Source organism: Anguilla anguilla, chromosome 4, assembly GCF_013347855.1.
Source record: "Anguilla anguilla isolate fAngAng1 chromosome 4, fAngAng1.pri, whole genome shotgun sequence".
Classification (NCBI taxonomy): domain Eukaryota; kingdom Metazoa; phylum Chordata; class Actinopteri; order Anguilliformes; family Anguillidae; genus Anguilla; species Anguilla anguilla.
In genome coordinates this window covers 1,436,382-1,457,018 of record NC_049204.1, presented here as the reverse complement: position 1 = coordinate 1,457,018, position 20,637 = coordinate 1,436,382, and the positions used below count along the sequence as shown (strand labels likewise).

The 20,637-nt window shown below is 44.8% G+C and overlaps 1 protein-coding gene across 1 annotated transcript in view; it reads left to right on the top strand.

The window, feature by feature from the left end:
• The first annotated feature begins 11,260 nt into the window (after positions 1-11,260).
• nlgn1 (neuroligin 1) overlaps positions 11,261-20,637 on the top strand; it is a 232,129-nt gene continuing 222,752 nt past the window's right edge. The window contains exon 1 of the mRNA XM_035416131.1: positions 11,261-11,948. The gene's annotated coding sequence lies outside the window, so the exon portion shown is untranslated. The remainder of the gene's footprint in view (positions 11,949-20,637) is intronic.

The window sequence follows — 20,637 nt, the reverse complement described above, 5'->3', positions numbered from 1 at the left end:
GAAGAGCATGATGCCATACATTGCTGCCTTGCATTTCTGGGTGCAATCACAAGACAACCTGGAGAAGTGGAATGATGTACACGTGTCAGTATCTAATGATGTATACATGTCTGAGTCTATAGACCGGGCCTTGTTTGCTAAACAAGCTGATTCAGCCTGGTGTCTCAGCACTGCCGCTAAATAAATATACCTCTCTGTCATTGTGTCTCAAGGACTCTTTCAATGCTACATGAAAGATTTTATAGGGAAAAGGCTAATTAAACTCTGATGGGCTGACAAAATCTTGTTCCCTTGTGAAATAAAATCTCCATAATGTGAAATTTTACACAACCGTTTGTGAAGTGTGCCCAGTGTATATACGTTGTTTTGGTACCAGTGCAAAACATCTGAAATCGAGCAACAAAATGATAAATCCAAAGAAAAACACCATCTTCCCTCTTTAAGTGCCATTTTTTACCCATTATTCAGATAAATCAGCTGAAACCAGCATTCCCTATTTTTGTTTGTTTTGGCCAACGCACCCCTTATGTAACTGCTAGTAACTATCAGTACAAAATACATTGCATTATATTAATTTTAAAAAATCCACACCGCAATTATTATAAATATCAGATTAAAGGACTGAATTTGTTCATGCTTGCTTTAATCAGTGAAATATGTTTTGTTCGCAATCTTGTAAACATAAGTACATTCTAAATCATCACCCCTTGTGAAGTTAATTGGAGAAAAACTGAAATAGTGTTGAAAGGTTGCTTTTACATTCAACAAAGTTAAGGTTCTAATTAAGGCTGCAAATCTAAAAAAAAAAATTTTTTGTCCTACTGGCGTATTGGTGTATATGAAAAGCATAAATCCACGGATAAACAGAATAGGAAGATATAAAAAGATCTGTACTCACTTTTCAATAAATAAAGATGAGATGATAAATAAACTGAATATTTAATAATTCTCCCTTCATCTAACAATGATGTTATTCTTGTGGCTGAACTGTACTCTCTAACAGGTCATCATTTGTACAAATGAATTAGGATGAATTGTCTTAAAATAGACATATTTACATATAACTATAATAGTTATTTAGGACACTGGCATCAAGTTACCACATGCTTCAGTCAACCCATTTACAGACTTACCCCAAAAATGTCTTAATCTTAGACACAAACTTCAGTAATTCATTGCTTTTTTCCGCACTGAAGATACAGTTCCTTGGTGGTGGCAGGACATTTGTATTTCTATTACTAACAGCAGTATATGCATGTGTAGTGGTGTAGTATATTCACAGTGTAGTGGTGTAGTATATTCACAGTGTAGTGGTGTAGTATATTCACAGTGTAGTGGTGTAGTATATTCACAGTGTAGTGGTGTAGTATATTCACAGTGTAGTGGTGTAGTATATTCACAGTGTAGTGGTGTAGTATATTCACAGTGTAGTGGTTTTGACTATCGCGTGATGCAGCCCTAGCTTACAGCGTTCATTCCAACAGTGGGCTTCAACAGATTAACATAAATAATCAGAATTTGTGAGTCCAGCGGCACCTTCCACCAGGACTGTCGCTAGTGGAGTGAAAGGTAGGGACGAATCCAGGGGCCCACAGCTTCGGGGGTGGGGAACCCACAAAATTTCCAGCAGGGTGGGGGCCACATAGAAATATTCTTTCAGGGGGGCCCGAATTTCTGCCTTCAACTTTGACAGTGACACTTAAAAACATAACACTGACATGCCGTAAACAGATGGAAGAATAATTGGATTTTGGAAGTATTTTCATTTTTTCCCACAAACACAAAGGTCACGTAGCCTCTTAAAGTCTTAAGTGTGTTGTGAGTGGTTGGAGTGGAGGCTCCAGCAGGCCCAGGGCTGAGGTCCTTCTTCTCGGGCGTCCCTGGCAAAGGCCTGCAGTTTATTCCAAGCTGACATATCCTTTTAAGCAGTGTTCCAGTGAAGAAAAAAACCCCACTCACTTAACTTTACCAAACGGGAAAGGAGTAGGCCTCGACCCTCGAGCGCACTGCCTGTATTTGAAAGTCTGCTTTGCGGATAGAGACCCTGACGTGTTTCAGCGAGAGTGTTCATTGTACCTATTGATTTAGGTTTTCTGTTGAAACCAAGTGCTCAGCCCTATTTAGAGCGCTCTGCTGTTAGTATTGGAGTGAGCAGGTGAGTTAGCCCTGTCCAGGTGAGTCCCATAGCCGACTAGGCAATGTTCACTTGTGTTTGACTGAAGGGGGGGGAGGCCTGGCTGGCTCTGGTGCCTGAGAAATGAGTCTGCTCTGACATCAGAGGCAGGGGGAGTGAGGGTAACCGAAGAGATAAATTCTCATGCTCGCCGATTGGCTCGTTTGGAACAGGAAGCTAACTCTGATTGGCCAATATTATTCTGGCAGTTGGAAATGTAACGCGGGTCACTTCCTCATTCCAGAGGTTAAAAATCCAGGTTCAGAAAGTAAAAGTCATCCCCAGTATTTTATTCCAGTCACCTGGATTTGGTAATTAACACAATTTTGTAGTTAGGAGGTAGAACTAATTACTGTTCTTACTAGTGCTGTAATTAGTATTACACCTGGCAGGACTTTTACCTTCTGACCCCTGGACTTCCCACCTGTGTGTTGAGGAAGTGGGTCATCATTTTAAATGTCGGGCAGTGACGATGTCGCCCCCAGTACCCTCTGCAGATGAGTGAGGGTGGGGTGCAGAGATGGCTCTTTTTCCCTGGATGGAGGGAGAACTCAACCATGTGGAAGTATAGTGAAAGGTCAGCTAGCGTCCTAGCATGACTGTGTGGAAGTGTAGCGAGAGCTCATCTAGCGCCCTAGCATGACTGTGTGGAAGTGTAGTGAGAGCTCAGCTAGCATCCTAGCACGACCGTGTCCAAGTATAGCAAGGGCTCAGCTAGCGTCCTAGCATGACTGTGTGGAAGTGTAGCGAGAGCTCAGCTAGCGTCCTAGCACGACCGTGTCCAAGTATAGCAAGGGCTCAGCTAGCGTCCTAGCATGACTGTGTCCAAGTATAGCAAGAGCTCAGCTAGCGTCCTAGCATGACTGTGTGGAAGTATAGCAAGAGCTCAGCTAGCGTCCTAGCATGACTGTGTCCAAGTATAGCAAGAGCTCAGCTAGCGTCCTAGCATGACTGTGTCCAAGTATAGCAAGAGCTCAGCTAGCGTCCTAGCATGACTGTGTGGAAGTATAGCGAGAGCTCAGCTAGCACCCTTGCAAGGGCTAAAAAGCTGTAGAAAAACAAGGTCAGAAAAGCTTTACCAAAGATATACTGATTAATAATTGTGATTGTAATTATCCCCAATCTCTGCACAATTGCCAGTCATCACACTGCTAATTGCCACTTATACATGTAGGAAATGTCTGTTTCTGTTCTCGCTGTAAATAATTACACATCCTAAAACTCAGTTTTTGGTACAGAAATAAACTGTGAACGGTCAGTGGTATCTAATGTAGGAAATACTGGAAAAGGCACAAATTGATGATTAAAATTTACATTATTACAATGTGCATTACCAGACATACTGCAATAATGTTTTTTAGTTACCCAGAAATGGCTTGTAGGTTTTTAATGTAAATTACAACATTATGGAAACATTACTGCCAAACTATATATTGGGCTTTTGTATTATAATTAAGACAATGTTTGGTTAAATCTAAAAAAACAATTTGTGCAGATAAAAGTGTCACTTAGTTTCAAAAGAAATTCTAAGAGTATTTAATTAATTATTTTGCTGTGGAGTAGGCTAAATAGTAGTAGAAATATCGGGTAATAATGTAGATAAGGTATAATCTCATAAATTACAACCAAAATTGCTTTTTTTTTCATGCCTCCTGTAGAAGTTCATTATGTAGACTTTGCAAAGCTAGTTTTGGCTTGAAATAATATCACAAAAAATAAAAAAACAACAACAAAGAATCTCATGTAGTTGTAATCAGGCTGTGCACAGTAAAATGCCCAGTGTTAATCTGACTTTAACAAGCGTACATGCAGTGTGAGTAAAATAGGGACCATGTGTTGCTGTAACACTGAACATTTGACTGTGTAGTTGGTTAACAAAACAACAAATGTTGGCTGGATGAATATATTTGAAACGAAAAGAGCCATATGTCTTTGGGCATCATGGTGCCCTGGCACCACAGAAAGCAGCGAGATCATGCGTAACCTTAATGCAGTGGAAGCCAACCCTGTTCCTGGAGATCTGCCATCCTCTGGGTTTTCATTTCAACCCTAATTTGGCACATCTGACTCTACTAATTAGCAGCTGAGCAAGATCTCTAGCTGTTCAATGGTATGTGCTTTATTAGGGTTGGAGTGAAAACCTACGGGACGGTAGATCTCCAGGACCAGGGTTGGTTACCACTGCCTGAAAAGGAACAGGATGAGGTAGTTAACGGCAAACCGAAATCCAAGCTTTTTCACTAAAGCCTCTGTGACTTTCCTAATCTGAGAACCTTGCACCAGTGCCTTCTCTAAACCTCGCTTTTAATCATAAACCCAAACTATAAACCTCACGCAGTGCCAATGCTTAACTAAATCCATATGTCAAGCGGTTTATATTGGAATAAATCACCTGGAGGATTCTTAGATTAATAGACCTTGGCGGCGTATAAAAGTGGATTAGAAAATGTTTCAGAGCCACACCAGGAGACCTGCAGTCTTCCATGCTGTATATTTTTGTGCGATGCGATGTTGCGATGTGGACAATTAAAAAAAGAAAGAAAGAAAAAAACATTTAATGTCATGTCATATGCCATGACGTGGTATAATGATTTCACTTCTAAAAGATTTTTTTTTAACTAACAGGGCTTAAATGCTGCAGATGATACTGCAATGGTGCCATTTGTATCACGTCACATTTTTTATGTCCCATAAGCTTTTAAATTTCCCTGCTTTCCCCTGCTGAGAAACATTTTCACCCATTCCCTGAAAGAAAACATATTTCAGTTGCATTAATATTTTTTTTTATGGAACTACATTATCTATGGGAGTCTATTCAGCCTCACACAACACTTTCAATAAATGTCAGCAACTGCCCAAATTAACACACACTTAAGTTACTCTCAGTTAAGGACAAAGCACTTTGCATTTAGATTGAACAGGGTCTCCAGTGACTTACCAGGCAACTCAGTGAGCAATCTTGATGAGCCACTAATACATAAATACAGTCCAGCCACTTAAGCTTGGCAGCAAATAGGGTTTCTGAAACCGATGGACATTGAACACAGATACACGGTATCGTGGATTGATATTTATAAACGATAACGGATACCGCACGCGGTTGCCGAATTGGTGAGGCATAAATGCGTTTCCCTGTTTAGATGCTCGTTTAACCTACAAACGTTCGGCCACGGCCGTGACGATGCGGCGGACTGGCCGCGAGGGTTTTCGCTGGTTATTCGGCGCGCGCAGTGTTTTGCGCCTAACAGATATTGAGTTCTTGAGCGGTTGAAGGTTGGCAGGTTTTGAGTGAATTTCTCTGTTCGTGGCCAGAGGGCGGGATGCTGTTGCTGTTCTGTAGGTCACCGGCGCATTCATATTTTAAAGGTCAGGTTGTGGTGAAATCGATTTCTGCACAGATTTTGTGAAGGTTTTGTTTTTTTACTGAACTATGAGTGGGATATCTCCTAACCCTGTGGAAGAACCTGTAGCATCGCATTTAGCCCGAGAGGCACTGCTGGAGCAAATCCCCGGACAATATTTCCAGCTAATTAAACTGCCTTGCAGACTTTAAACTCTGTATGGAAATCACTCATGAAACGGATCAATTCAAGGAAGCATCAGCAATCTCATCCACAATGTGTCCAAAGAGTTTTTCTCACAGCCAGCTCCAAGTTGAATGAGTTGTGGCTTCTATAGGAAACAATACAGAGAGAGGCTCCATCTTATTTGCACAATCACATTTGTGACTGTAATAATCTGCAGGAGAGAGCCTGCACAGGACGTGCTACTTGGTCAGCATTCTTACAGTGGGTTCAGTTATTTTCAGCTGTTTTAAACTGTTTTGGCAGATACAGATATTCTGGTCCCTTGCCGCAGAATAGGTTTTGATCGATTTCTTTACTTTTGACTTTCTTACCCTAATGAAAATACAGAAGAGAGGGGGGCATGTACCCTTTATGATACTTTTAGCCATGAGAGATTAGAGTCTGCAGAACTAAGCTATGTCAGTTTAAATTGTAAGGTATTCTATCATATTCTCCTGGATTACATTTTAAAAAATTTTGTCAGATGTTTTCATTCCATGGGTCAGTTATCATTAAATATGTTTGACAAACATGAAGTGAGCCAATTCTTACAACAGCTAAGAATTATGTTGGTATTTTAAGTGTATGAATAGAAAGAAAAGCTTGAAATCAATGGGAAATTGTTCAACATAAAATCAACTCTAATGAAGCACATATTGTCCCTATTTAACTTGTATAAACCCCATTAGGAGTTGAACTAACACTTGGAAATTATTTTCCAGAATTCACACAAGCTTGAATAGAATGTTGTAGATCCTGAAGTTACCTCTGACCTCTTACCTCCCCATGACCCCTCCCTACTGCTTATAATGGGATGTGATGATCAGAGGACAAGACAGCTCCCTAGAAACAACAGTTAACCGTACGGAGTCTCCATCTGGAATTGGAAAGGGCCATAAATCCAACAGATCATACGATGCTAAAATGGAAGACTTCATGTACAAAAACTTGGTTTTACAGGCTTGGAGGGTGGGAAAAAAAAACAAAGCCCAAATTTCAGAAGTTATGTCAGGGCAGGAAACCATTTATCATGGCAGTATATTTCTGCCTTTGCCACAGAGGGATTCTTAACATGGGGGGGGGGGGGGGGGTTTCTAGGGTATGTGCAGTGTGTCTGGAACTGGCAGGAGCCCCCCCCCCCCCCCCCCCCCCCCCCCCGCACAGCTTCTTATTCAGACCCTGTGAGGAGAAAGTGATGCTGTGCCTTCGGTACATTAACATGCAGCTGCGGTCCTGGAATCCCACTACTAAGGACTGAATGTGCCCGTCCTTCCAAAGCCGCTTCACTGTCTGCGTTTCAGAACAAGCCAGCTCCACCTCTGGAGTTTTAAAATAACAGCCTGGAGTTTTAAAATAACAGCCGCTTCTGGATGATATTCTGTATTTTGAAACTATTTTCTCACTGCACAGTCCACCCAACAGTCAAACTGTATTAGTTCTTTAATTCATGTCCTCATAGGTTTGTGCGAAGCATCAAGGATGTGAACACGATGTGAGTTGGCACTAGCTGCAAGTTATCTATATGTTAATACATACATTCACACATAAGAGCTGTGGCATCAACCAGTCCTTTTCGAAGAGTTGTTTTATTGTTTCTGTAAGCATTTTAATGGGAAAAATAATTTCGGATCAGCTCCAGGTAGTTCCTAATACAGAGAGTATTTAGAAAGCCTTCCTAAACTCATCATTTCAAAAGAGAGAGAGAGATGGCGCTGGAGCTATGTGTACTTGGACTTGTTACAGCAATGGGAATTGGGGTAAGACAAGGCAAACGGGCAAAATGTACGACTTTAATAACACAAATGATTTATCGAGCCCGTTTGTGAAAAATGAGCGCATTAATGACAAACAAACAGTAGCTTAATTATAATTTGGTTTTTGACATTTAAGATTTAGGGTGCCAGCACTTGGCTTGACTGATGTCGGAAAACAAGCACATTTATTCTTTTTTCAAAAGGACTCTTCCTCATTTGATTTTGAGGGATTTTGGGGGATTTGGTGGAATGATCTGGTGAACGCTTCTATCTCCCAAAGGTCCATACGGCTGGTCGTGGATTCCGTGCTCTCTGTATATATTTCACTGGAAAGTGATGAAACTGCAGTGCATTTTATGAAAGTCAATCTCGGTTCGTTTATCCCATCTTATTGAAGGTGTTGCGTATGCCAATTTCCATCGCTTTATCCAAGTACTGAAAAAAGAATCGAAAGCACCTGGGTGAATGATGGGCAAAACTATGTGTAAAACAGACGCATGCTGGGCTGTTTAAGTAAGTAACATCCCAGCATGCACTGGGCCATATATAAAAGCGCCGGATGGGCCTGCTTGCCTATAATTGTGGCAAACATAGCTGTAAGTGGAGATAATTTTTTAAAAGAGGGATGACTATTGAGACAGAGTTTCTGTAACCAAGACAACTCAACCTACCGATGCGTCATATGTTGTGCGTTGGTGTCTCACCAGCAAAGGGCAGGCCTGGGCGCAAACACACACTCCAGGGTAGCGATAGCTTCGATTTACTTCAGCGCCGGGAAAAACCAGAAATAACTGCCTTTGACCACAAGTCTCTACCCGGGGCAGGAGCAGCCATCTTTCCCATAAATGGCGGAGGCTCAACACACTGCTAAGTGACATGGAAGCTTCCATTTAAGTTTACTACCTGTGGATTTGATTGATTGATTGATTGATTGATTGATTGATTGATTGAGATTTACTCTGTGGATATCCTGTACCTGTAGATTTACTCTGTGGATACCCTGTACCTGTAGATATACCAGTAGATTTACTCTGTGGATTCCCTGTACCTGTAGATATACCAGTAGATTTACTCTGTGGATTCCCTGTACCTGTAGATTTACTTTGTGGATACCCTGTACCTGTAGATATACCAGTAGATTTACTCTGTGGATACCCTGGACCTGTAGATATACCTGTAGATTTACTCTGTTGATACCCAGTACCTGTAGATATACCAGTAGATTTACTCTGTGGATACCCTGGACCTGTAGATATACCTGTAGATTTACTCTGTTGATACCCAGTACCTGTAGATGTACCTGTAGATTTACTCTGTTGATACCCAGTACCTGTAGATATACCTGTAGATTTACTCTGTTGATACCCAGTACCTGTAGATATACTCTGTTGATACCCTGTACCTGTAGATATACCTGTAGATTTACTCTGTTTATACCCAGTACTAGCCCCATGTAAAGCTGATGGAGGATGCAAAGCTTGCCTTAAATATGGATGTTTTTTTTGTGACCCAGGGCAGAATTATTTTTAAGTTAATTGACGTGTTATGATGTAACGGAAATAATTAATTTTTATTTTTGAAGAATGTTTCTGCAAAACTGTGCCCTACAGGATTTGATTCAAAACAGTAGAAAGAAAGAAGAGGTTCCAATTATTTCATGACTCTTCATTAAATATTAATACAGCGTTAAAGTCAATACTCTGGTAAGTAAATCTGTAAATGATAACTGGGTTAAACCAGCCTCCTACTGTACTTGTCTTTTAACCCCCCGTCTCTGCACACTGAGCCGCTAGTTAACGGAGCAGCAGAGGTTTCCTTTGTGTTGCTGAAATGAAGGTAAGCCATGCGCGAGGGCGCTGTGTGATCACAGCCAATTTCCTGCTCCTCGCGCCATAAATATTTCAGAAACATGCTGGTTTGATTCAAACAGCCATGAAGATGCGGGCATGATATTTCATTATAACATACGGCTCTGTCTTTGTTCGCATTCCGCTCGCTTCTAACAGGTTTGTACCGCGGAGGAGAATGATTTCCACACTGTACAGTTGTAAATACATTTTACGAAAAAAAAAGAGAAAGATTGCTTTAGAATGAAAAACAATCACACACAAAAAAAAAACAAATCACTCCGGTAAAAATTGTTCCGGTGTTATACTTTTTTTGCTTATCTTGATGTGGCCTCTGGATCAGGAAACACCTGCTGCCGGTAAATCAGAAGCAATCATTGATCATATGCGCGTGAAAACCGCGAATTGTTGACCGGTCGACTTCATGCTCTGAACATATCGGGGCTAAAAAAAACCCCCCTAAGCATATGGCATGATATTTCTTGTGTGACGTTCAGTATCAAGTTCTTCATAATGGGGTCCATCCATGCAAAGAAATGTTGACCTATATTTGTCAGTTCTACAGACCGGGGAAATTACTCTGTGTGATTGAAGATATGGACCCATATTGCGTATGCTGCACTGGCACTCTCGGGGAAACGCAGCAGTCCCGCTGCGAAATGCTGTTGCCATGGCGAGTAAAGGTTTAAACAGGAATCTCTCTGCGGGCCCTCCCTGGCCAAAGCTGACCCCAATGATCGCTCTATCGGCATTAGTGCAGAAAGCAGGCCGGAGTCAAATAATTATTTTTAAATAATTTACAAGCCAGTAAAATGTCTGCAGATAACAGAAAATAGTAAAAGGAACATCTATTTCACTAATGCACCGAACAAAACGACTCTTTAATATAATTGTACGTTTCGGTTAGTGCACGGGTTTCATTGAAAATATTCTCCTCGATCTGCCAGACTGTTTTCTAATTGAAGTGGCGTCTAATGAGTCCAATTATTTCAAATACTTATTTGCCTGTCTCAGGTCTGGCGGAGGGGCGCAATCGCTTTTTGGATTGTTGTTTGAAGAAGCGGCAAGTGATTGTGGGTCAAATGCAGAACCAACAAGTAATGCGTTCTGTCTGTTTCCTGTGCGATAATGTTTTGGGCGCCGCTGACGAAATGGTAAAATATGCTACCGTTGGAAGTGTGCCTAATCATTATGTGACTCAATCGACCAACGCAGAATTTTCAGAGCTTTAGAGCGCTCCGCCATAAGAGAGGCCTACTCAATACACATTTAACCCTATAACTCAAAACCTTTCCCTGTGCAAGTATGCAATGCTGAATCCATTATTACGACCAGTGTGAAGACAATGATATATTTCAAATAAGTTCTGAGATACATTTGGTGGTGTAGATTTTGACTTCGCCGCGTCCTGCCCGTGTGAATTTGGAACCAAGTAAACCAGCAACACAACTGTTTTACGATGCATAGTAGCTATTAATGTAATGGTTAGTGTGGCATTCGTGTTGCACATAACTCCTAATGTGCAACTCTATACCTGAACTTTAACTTCCTGCGACGGGGACGACGGGTTCACGTGGATTAGGAATAATTTTCTTTTGTGATGAACCACTCATAGTTACTACGACGCTGATAGTATCACAGGCGTCATGAAGGTATTTGACGTGTTCACAATGTTAATTACAATATGGAAATATTGTAGCCTAGTTAGACATAAGATGTCGGCTAGATGAAGTATCATGTTAGCCTAAAAGAGGGCGTGAAAAAGAGATGTCTAAAACTCCAGTACTCGCAAAAGCCATATCATTTTCTTCCACAAATGCCTCGGGTTTCGCTTTAAGTTTGGAATGTGCATTAACACCGTCTTAACACGGACTCTTGCCTGATTAAACGTCGTTGCGTCACCGTCACGCGCAGCTTTCTGCAGAATCTAGCACCAGTTTGTCACTGGCGGCGAAGAGATGCTCTTCAGTTTGATAGGTGTATGCGTGCCGTTAATAACTACACAGAAATTTGGAATATAAATAGTTTGCCGGGGTATGTTTTCACAGGATCACGACGACGTTTCATCGCATCATTACCACAAGCCTTATTTAGATCTCTCCCTTTAAACGTCAGATCTGACGCGCTCCCTCTTCGGACCGCTCTCCGCCGCCTGCGCGCGGCATTTCTGCTACTCACCAGCAAATACGGAGCAACTCATTTTCACCGCAGGAACCCGGAGAGAAGCCGCTACCGCAGCCTGATATTTTTAAACTTTGAACCGGGAGAGCGACTGTGTCCAACGACTGCGCGTTTCCAAAGAGGACAGGGAGACATGTGTCACTTTTCGCTTGTGTCACAGGCGACCAAGCCGCACACACGCAGACAGGCGAAAACTGCCCATTGCTAATGGTATCAGGAAGTCTTGACGGCTCAAACGGAGAACGGGCAAAATCTTTGCCATTTCACTCCCTGCCCCCGATAACACAGGCCACTTCAATTAGGCAGTTATTGTGTTGACCATTTTCGGGATGTCTTGCCTTTCAAATTACAAAAGAGATACCACAACGAGGATTTCCATCTGAAGCGTGAATGTGAGCTGCAACCAAGGTCAAGATTTTCGGATCAGGTATGTTTTTGTTATCATTACATTTTACCGCGTTTCGGCGGTCGCAGGAAACGACTGCTTGAATTCCCCCGGGTAATTAATCTATGGGGCCGCTACAGAAGCGCGTGCACCACTACGTAAAAATGCGCGTAAAAACGAGTCGGATATTGAAAATACTTACATAAAGTTTAGAAAAGACTAGCAACCGTTTTCTTCCTTTGTAAACCGAACCACGGAGGGAAGCGAGTAGGCACGAGCCCTTATTTGAAAGATTGCGTCGGCTGTGCATGCATCTGGTGTGTGGGTTTCGGCGGGTAGCTTGCGTGCTGTTCTTCTCGCTCCTGGAGATTAATTGACTCTAACAGCAAGGAAAAAATAATTAGCATATTAAAAGATTTTGTCTAAGTGGTGCAACCTGAAGTGCCTCTCCTCAAGGCTAATAATTCTTTGAACTGCACGCCCATCATTAGTGAGACACGCTTCAAAATGCTAAAATGACAAATAAGAGAGTGAAGAGTGGAGACAATCATATTTCTTTGGCCGATTATTTTAGTTTTTCTATTTTACTGTGTAATTGTATATAAAAACCGCTTTGTGTCTCCATATGTTTGTCACATGAAATATGTTTGCGACGTGAAATTTGGGTTCGACGTATGTAGTTTCTGCTGTTGGTGGGGCTCCACTCCCCCCCCCCCCCGCCCCCCAGTTTAAAATGGTTCGCTCAGCAGGCGATGCGTCGCTGTCCAAAGTGCTGCTTGTGATTGTTGCTCCGTTAACTTTAAGGAGAATTGACAAGGCTTGCAGAGAACACTCGAGAGAGATCTTTAGCCTCCCCCGTGCCTCCATTACTCCTTGGTTTTGTGTTAATAAGCATAAATACGCACAGATTTTGACCAACATTCTCCATTTTACATAGCTCCCCTCAGTTGAAGAGTTACTTTCGTGATTTTTCGTACTATATCACTGTAGTACAGTAATACATCTCTATACAGAGGTTACATTATGAGCGACCCCTGCCATATTCGAAAAACAGATACTCATTCTGTGAATTGTGTATTAGACAAATCATACTAAATACTAGAGAAAATAATGATGGACAACCTTTCAATTACTATTTAAGATTTTTTAAAATGGGTATTATTTTCTTAGACAAATGCATATGGTGTTAACGCACGTCATATTTGAATCCAGTCAGAGGACCTATTTCCAAATTTCGTATTATCAAAGGTGGAAGTGTCCACGGAAAATTTCTCTTCATGAATAATCGGCATCGGGTACACGCACTACCTGTAGATGGCAGTATAGATCAGATATTAATTTGCTCTGCACAGCTCCATTAATCCTGCTCCCATACTGACAGCGCGAGCGTAATTGCTGCACCATTGCAAAAATATTGGCTTATAATTTATATTGGAACTATTATGACAAGTAATGTATCTCTATCCCAAAGATAAATATAATGGTATAAATACCAAAAATGGTAAATAATCTTTTAAGCAGTTTAATTAAACATGAGTAAGCTGAGTGTTGAGGTGATGGGGACACCATTCAACACCCCACATCTGTGTAATTGATTCTGTCCATTTTCTAGCGACTCTGACAGCATATTAGCACATTCTGATCTTGTCTGTGAAGATCTGCCTTCAGTGAGATAGGCTAACGATGATGCAGACATACCACTGTGGTATGCTAAACTGTTGATTTGAATAATGCATATATTTGTGTGCGAGGGAGTGCGCTGCATAAAATTATGAATGCACAGATTTCAGTACAGTGATGATTTCTGTTGAGCCCATAGTCGCGCATGTAGGCCCTCTCCTTGTGGAGTATGGAGCTGTGCAGCAGAAAGGACAGCTGTTTGATTTTGGTGTTTCTGGGTCTCTCGGTGCCTCCGTGTGTCCGGCAGCAGAGGACAGACAGAACTTTATTTACCCGAGCTAAAGACTGTGCTCATAGACACAACGTGTCTCTCCTGAAACCCTCGGATATAAAACTGCCAAAACTGGATGTTGCTTTTATGAATATTTTGTCGAGGGACAAGCAGAGGTTTCTGACGACATTATAAACACGGGACTCTATGAAGGGCGTTTCATCGGATATGCGTGGCTGTTGATGGCCTGCTTCCTGAAAGTGTCTCTCTCTCTCTCTCTCTCTCTCTGGTGGATCCTCTCTCTCTCTCTCTCTCTCTCTCTCTCTCTCTCTCTCTCTCTGGTGGATCCTCTCTCTCTCTCTCTCTCTCTCTCTCTCTCTCTCTCTCTCTCTCTCTCTCTCTCTCTTTCTCTCTCTCTCCCCGTCGGATCGGCGTGGTGCGGGGTCTTTAAGCAGAGGTCACATTTGTGACGGGCGGGCTCAGCCAGGGCTTGTTGAGATCAAAGGCAGCCTACCAAGCTGCTTTTTTTCCCAGTGACTAATAAAATCTGTTTGTGTGTTTTTTTTATTTTTTTTGCGTCCCTGGGATGAATAATGATGAAGTGAACAGCTGTGCTGCTGAAGCCTGTTTTACAGCCCGGCAGCGGGGGTCACGCTTTCTGGCCACGAGCGCGGCCTGCTTGTCACACCTTTTTTAAATTTTTATTTAAAAAAAAAAAAAAGAAGGATGGAGTATTTCTGAAGCGGTGAATAAACGTGTGTGCGGAGTGGAAAATGGAGCTTCTGCGCGTGGGGGCCCTGGGGGGTGGGGGCGAGGGGCTGGCTCGGGGGGGGGGGGGAGCTGGCTCGGATCCGAGTCGAGAGACGCAGCGCCGTTCGCGCTTTTTACGGCTCACCTGCCACCTGTAACTGCTGCGCACACCTGTCGGCCCCGCCCGAAACGCGGCCGGCCCTCCTGAGCTCTCCGAGCGTGTTTTTCTCTTGTACTCCTTCACCGTGTTAGCGAATCCTCCGGCCTGTAGTTCACCTCGCACGGCGTGTTCTGGGCTCTAAGCCCCGCCCACAGCAGTGGCCAATGTCGTTGGGCAGTTTGAAGCAACAGCCAATGAGATTGCGAGGCCGAGTTTTAGTTTTTTTTCCCCCACGCACTTTTGCCAATGTATTTAAAGCCAATGTAAATAATAAAAAAAAAAGAAAATTAAGCAGTGGCTCCCACCAGTGACTCCTCCAGCCGTGCAGGTCTCAGACGGGGTTGTGGTGCGTTCCTCGCTGTGAGGTCCCCATTGTGTTTCGCTCATTACCCAAAGTGGGGCTTTTAGCTTATTTTGTGGATGACTGAATGCGAACTGCCTGCTTCAGACGCATCATTCAGGAAGCATCCCAGCGCCCATCTTGACTAATATTTCCAGGAAACTGGCTGGCTTTTGCAAAGTAAGGTGGGTGCTAATGTAAGCCAGCGGGCGTCCGGTCGAAAGGTTGTTTTTCTAGCTAGCTGCGTAGCCTTTCCAGTGCATTTGAGTTCCCGCAGAACAGATGAGAACAGACTGAATTTGGAGAAATGTGTCTTAGGTAATCACTGCTGATGAGCCCAAAATGAACGCCGTCTTACTCGTGTTTTAGGACTAGACGGCGGTGAGCAGAGGAGGTGCTGTAAGTACTGAAGGACGGGTGAGAGATTCTCCTGTCTGTGTACGGATTTAAACACAAACAGGGGGGCCTGTCTGCACCTCAAACCACACAGACTCAGCCCCTCAAGGGCAACACTTTCCGCAGTCCCATTAGAGAATTTTTAGTTTCCCATTTTGAGTAATTCTCTCCATAAATGTTTAAGAGCGCAGAATTACAAGCTTCTGTCAGCAGATGCATTGATATAGTTTTGAGATATAAAATTTTTTTTTAAATGCTTGAGAATTTTCAAGTCTCTTATCATAGCCTTGCAGTAATTCCAGCTGTGTAATCTGTTCCTAGGTTAAAAGACACAGAAGAAATAATCTATTATGGCTGAGAAATTGAGCATTGCTCTTAATTCCGTTTTGACATTAAAAAGGCACATGTGGTTACTGTTGTCATGCTGTCGTCGTGCTGTCGTCGTGCTGTCGTCGTGCTGTTGCCGTGCTGTTGCCGTGCTGTTGCCGTGCTGTTGCCGTGGTCATTTTAAGTACTCAATTCTTGGAATTAGCCAATAAAATATGAACCCTGCTATGAAAGCCTTTATCCGTCCTGTTGTTGTGTGGAATGGAAAAGGAATGACTCGTGAAATTGTTGGCTGCGCGGGGTCGTGATAAAGGGCTGTGTGCTCTGTCTGCGGGAGCGGAAACAAACAAAAAAACAAAACGCGCACCCCGGAGGACGTCTCTGCCGGCGCCGGCTTTCATGTCCTGGGGCTTCGCAGACGGTCATTAGAGGGGGGTGGTTCGGCCTGGAGGGAGGGGCTCGCCGACCGGTCGCTAAGGAGACGAGAGCTCGTGACCGCTCCCCCCGGCTCGTAGGGGCGGAGCTCACGGGACGGGGGTGTCGAGAGTCCCGCCGGTCGCCACACGGGCGGCGCTCTTCTCCTAATATCCTCGCTGTTGTATTTATAACAGCAAAACTCTGCCGAAGAGTAGCGCATTGGCTGAAGAGTAGCGCCATGGTCATTGTGCTGCTGGCCCTATGCTTCCCTTCATTTGGACTTATTCTATTCCAGCAGGTTTATTGCCTCACCTGTAACCTGGTCAGCCCATTTTGCTTGCTGTGATAGATCCCTTGTTACGTTTCTGTAACATCCGTTCTACCGCTACTTTACACCCTGGCTGGCCAGTGGAGGATGGGCTCCCCCTCTATAGCTGAGTTCCTCCAGAGATTTCTTCACATCGGGGAGTTTTTTAAATTTTTTAAACCTTATGTGCTGGCTGTTTGGGTGTTCAGGCCTGGTTTTTGCACCTTTTTCCGGTACCCTGTGAAGCGTCTTTGTGACAGTGCTCTGTAAAAAACACTCTACAAATAAAATAGTTTTGTTTTGTTTTGGCTGGTACCCTCAGTAAGGATCCCCCCCCCCCCCCCCCCCCCCCCCCCCCCCGGCACACACATATGTCAGATATGGCGTGAGCTTTGTCAGGTATTAAAGACGTTTGAGAGTAAAGCTGCTCACTGCAGGATGTGGGTAATGAAGACAGGCTGCTTTCTGCCTTCTTGCGAGCTGTAAACAGAGCTCAAATAACCCCCAAGCCTGTGATGTGATTATTGTACTGTATTGTGGAGGAGAAATTGTTGGCACTGTGCAGGAAGGAGTGGACTTTAGGCGAGAGTGTTTGGAGGGTCCTGTTCCACTATGGGCCCTGGTCCTTTGGTGAGGGCCCTGTTCCACTGAGGGGCCTGTTCCACTATGGGGCCTGTTCCACTGAGGGGCCTGTTCCACTGTGGGGCCTGGTCCTTTGGTGAGGGCCCTGTTCCACTGAGGGGCCTGTTCCACTATGGGGCCTGTTCCACTGAGGGGCCTGTTCCACTGTGGGGCCTGGTCCTTTGGTGAGGGCCCTGTTCCACTGAGGGGCCTGTTCCACTATGGGGCCTGTTCCACTGAGGGGCCTGTTCCACTGAGGGGCCTGTTCCACTGTGGGGCCTGTTCCACTGAGGGGCCTGTTCCACTGTGGGGCCTGGTCCTTTGGTGAGGGCCCTGTTCCACTGAGGGGCCTGTTCCACTGTGGGGCCTGTTCCACTGTGGGGCCCTGTTTCACTGTGGGGCCCTGTTCCACTGTGGGGCCTGTTCCTTTGGTGAGGGGCCTGTTTTAATGGGGGTTTTGTGTTTGTCAGGAGCCTTTGGTGTTGGCTGATAATCTGAAGAACAGCTGGTCTGATTGGACGGGTCACTGCCTGGTGTTAACTGGGGAAACAACAGCGTTCCGAATGTTAAACAAGATAATAATTAAGAGGCTGCTCTTTTCGTTGTTGTTTTGTACAGAAACAGTTTTTTATGCCTCCTTCATTAATCCATTCCCCCTCGCTCCCTCCCTCCCTTTCCCTCTCTCTCCGTCTCTCTTCCCTTGCCGCTGTGTTTTCCGCTCTAAGGAAAGCCCTCATTAAAAATGCGCTCTTCGCCGTTTCTTGGAAACCCTGAATCCCAGATGGAGGCGTTTGGTTGTTGCTTCCCGCCGGTGGCGTGCGCGGGGGCTTGCGGGGGCTTCTGGGTAATTTCGCGTCGCCGGGCCCGTGCGAAGGAAGTGGCGCCGTTTTAATCAGCAGGGTCTGCGAGCGCTAAGAGTCGCCGCGGTAACAGGTGAATCACGCAGTGCCCCTGCTGCTCTCACACGCCTCCTGAACACGTGTTGGTCTCGTGTAAGGGACCCCGGGCATACGTGCATGCGTGTGCATGGACATACATATGCGGGCGGCAGTGTAGTATAATGGGTAAGGTACTGGTCTTGTAACCTGAAGGTCGCAGGTTCAATTCCCTGCCAGTCTACCCTTGAGCAAGGTACTTAACCTGCATCGCTCCAGTGTGTATCCAGCTGTATGAATGGATGCCGTGTAAATCCTATGGAAAAGTTGTGTAAGTTGCTCTGGATTAGAGTGTCTGCTGAATGCCTGTAATGTAATACACACATGCGCTGTAGCCTGCTTGTCTGACTGCTTAAACCTGGTCGACTTGCTTCAAAATGAACACATGGCTTATGAATTTTTATATTGTTTGCAGGATAAGGCTCTAGCCTCTGTTGGCCTGTGTGTGTGAGTGTCAGTGCCGTGGCAGAGCGTTGTTCCGTGCTGTGGGCTGCAGTTCGTCAGGGTCTGCTGTTTAATTAGCATGTGGGGAGAGCGATTGCGCTGGTTTTCCTGCAGGGGGCGACGTGCGTCCTCCCCTCGACCGGTTTCCACGGGAGTGTGAAATGAGCGCAGGAGGCCGGGGAGCGAGGCAGACGAGCGTGTTTCTCCGGGGTCGGTCACATGACACGGTTCTGAGTGTGGAGGGCGAGCTCTCCGCTCCAGCGATGGGACCCAGAGCGGCTCTCCGCTCCAGCGATGGGACCCGAAGCGGCTCTCCGCTCCAGCGATGGGACCCAGAGCGGCTCTTCGCTCCGCCGCACTTTAAAAAGGCAGCGGGGAAAGACGGAGAGAGTCTGACGGAGATAAGGAGTTTGTGAATTACTGATGAGCGGTTGGGGGGGGGGCAGAGGGAGGGGGTCAGGGGCAGCTTAATCATGGTGGCGGTATTGTGGGCTGCTTTAAATTGGCTTACGTATTCACAGTGATTGAGCGGCGAGATAAAGTTGGGAATATTGCTTGCATTTTGATTGGCGCTCTGCCCGCTACTCCTGCGGAGGGTCTGGGTATCGGGCCGGCGCGATGTTAGTGTGCAGGACTCCTGTAGAGAGGCTCTCTGCCCCTGCAGTGGCACAGCCCCTGTATCTGGTACATTGCCCCCTTGTGGTGGGCTGTTTCCAAAGTTTCCTGCTGTATCACTGGAGGTGTGCTGGAGGGCCACGGTGCCTGCAGGTTTAACTCCAGTCCTGGAGGCCTGCGGTGTCTGCAGGTTTAACTCCAGCCCTGGAGGGCCGCAGTATCTGCAGGTTTAACTCCAGCCCTGGAGGGCCGCAGTGTCTGCAGGTTTAACTCCAGTCCTGGAGGGCCGCAGTGTCTGCTGGTTTAACTCCAGCCCTGGAGGGCCGCAGTATCTGCAGGTTTAACTCCAGTCATGGAGGGCCGCAGCGTCTGCAGGTTTAACTCCAGCCCTGGAGGGCCGCAGTGTCTGCTGGTTTAACTCCAGCCCTGGAGGGCTGCAGTGTCTGCAGGTTTAACTCCAGTCATGGAGGGCCGCAGTGTCTGCAGGTTTAACTCCAGTCCTGGAGGGCCGCAGTGCCTGCAGGTTTAACTCCAGTCCTGGAGGGCCTCTGGTCTAAAATATGTTGTGGGCAGTTCCAATGAATCACATTCTCTCCAGGGACAGTTCATTTACAGCAGCCAGACTGTAATTGGCTGTGGACCCTCTTCGAGTCCCCAGGGAAGGTTGGATTCAGTGAACCTGGCAACCTTTCCCCCTCCTCATCTCAAGATCAATTACGCTCACCTCCACCTCTAAACAGAAGGGTCACATCGATGAATAAATATAATCCCGTCCCCTCTCAAATCACGCGGGACGTTTGAGAAGGATGGTTTAACGGATGCTATTAACATCACTTACCGCGCAGGAGCTATGCTACGGAGCGGAGATGAAATGGCACTTAGTGCATGCTGGGATTGAGGAGGCTTTTGAGTATTGAACAACCTGACAAAGATTTTCCGTTTACGCGATTCACAGACGGTCCCAGGTGAGTGTGGAACAGTAATGCGTGGCATAATTTCTCTGTGATATACAGATTCATTTTGAAGGTGATATTTTGAGATCCTTTAAGACTCAGAGATAGAGAACGAATGTGAGAGAGACAGAAAGATAGAGAGAGAAAGAAAATATCTGTCAAAGTGCAGCCAACATGATTAAATACATTTTTAGCACTTGTGTCTTTTCTGGGTGCTTTAGATTTAATAATTTTTGCAGCAGTAACTGGAGTTAGTTTGAGCTCAGGGACAGGAAGAGCTGCATATGACTCTTGCTGTACAAAGTAGACGGTTTATTATGGTCTGTTGTCATCACGCATTTCATTCTAGTCTTTAGAATCCTTGTATTTAGATTCCAATGCCCCAATTAATGTAAATCGTTCACAAAATATGATCGGGAAAATTTTTAAGTAAGGTGATGACCTAATTAAAACTTGCATTTTTGTGCAGTTGAAATTGAACAATTGAACAGTTTTATGTCGGTCTGTGTAAATTAACACGGCTCATCTTTAGGTTTCACTGCTGAAGATGTTGGTCGTTTTTAAAAAAAAGTTTT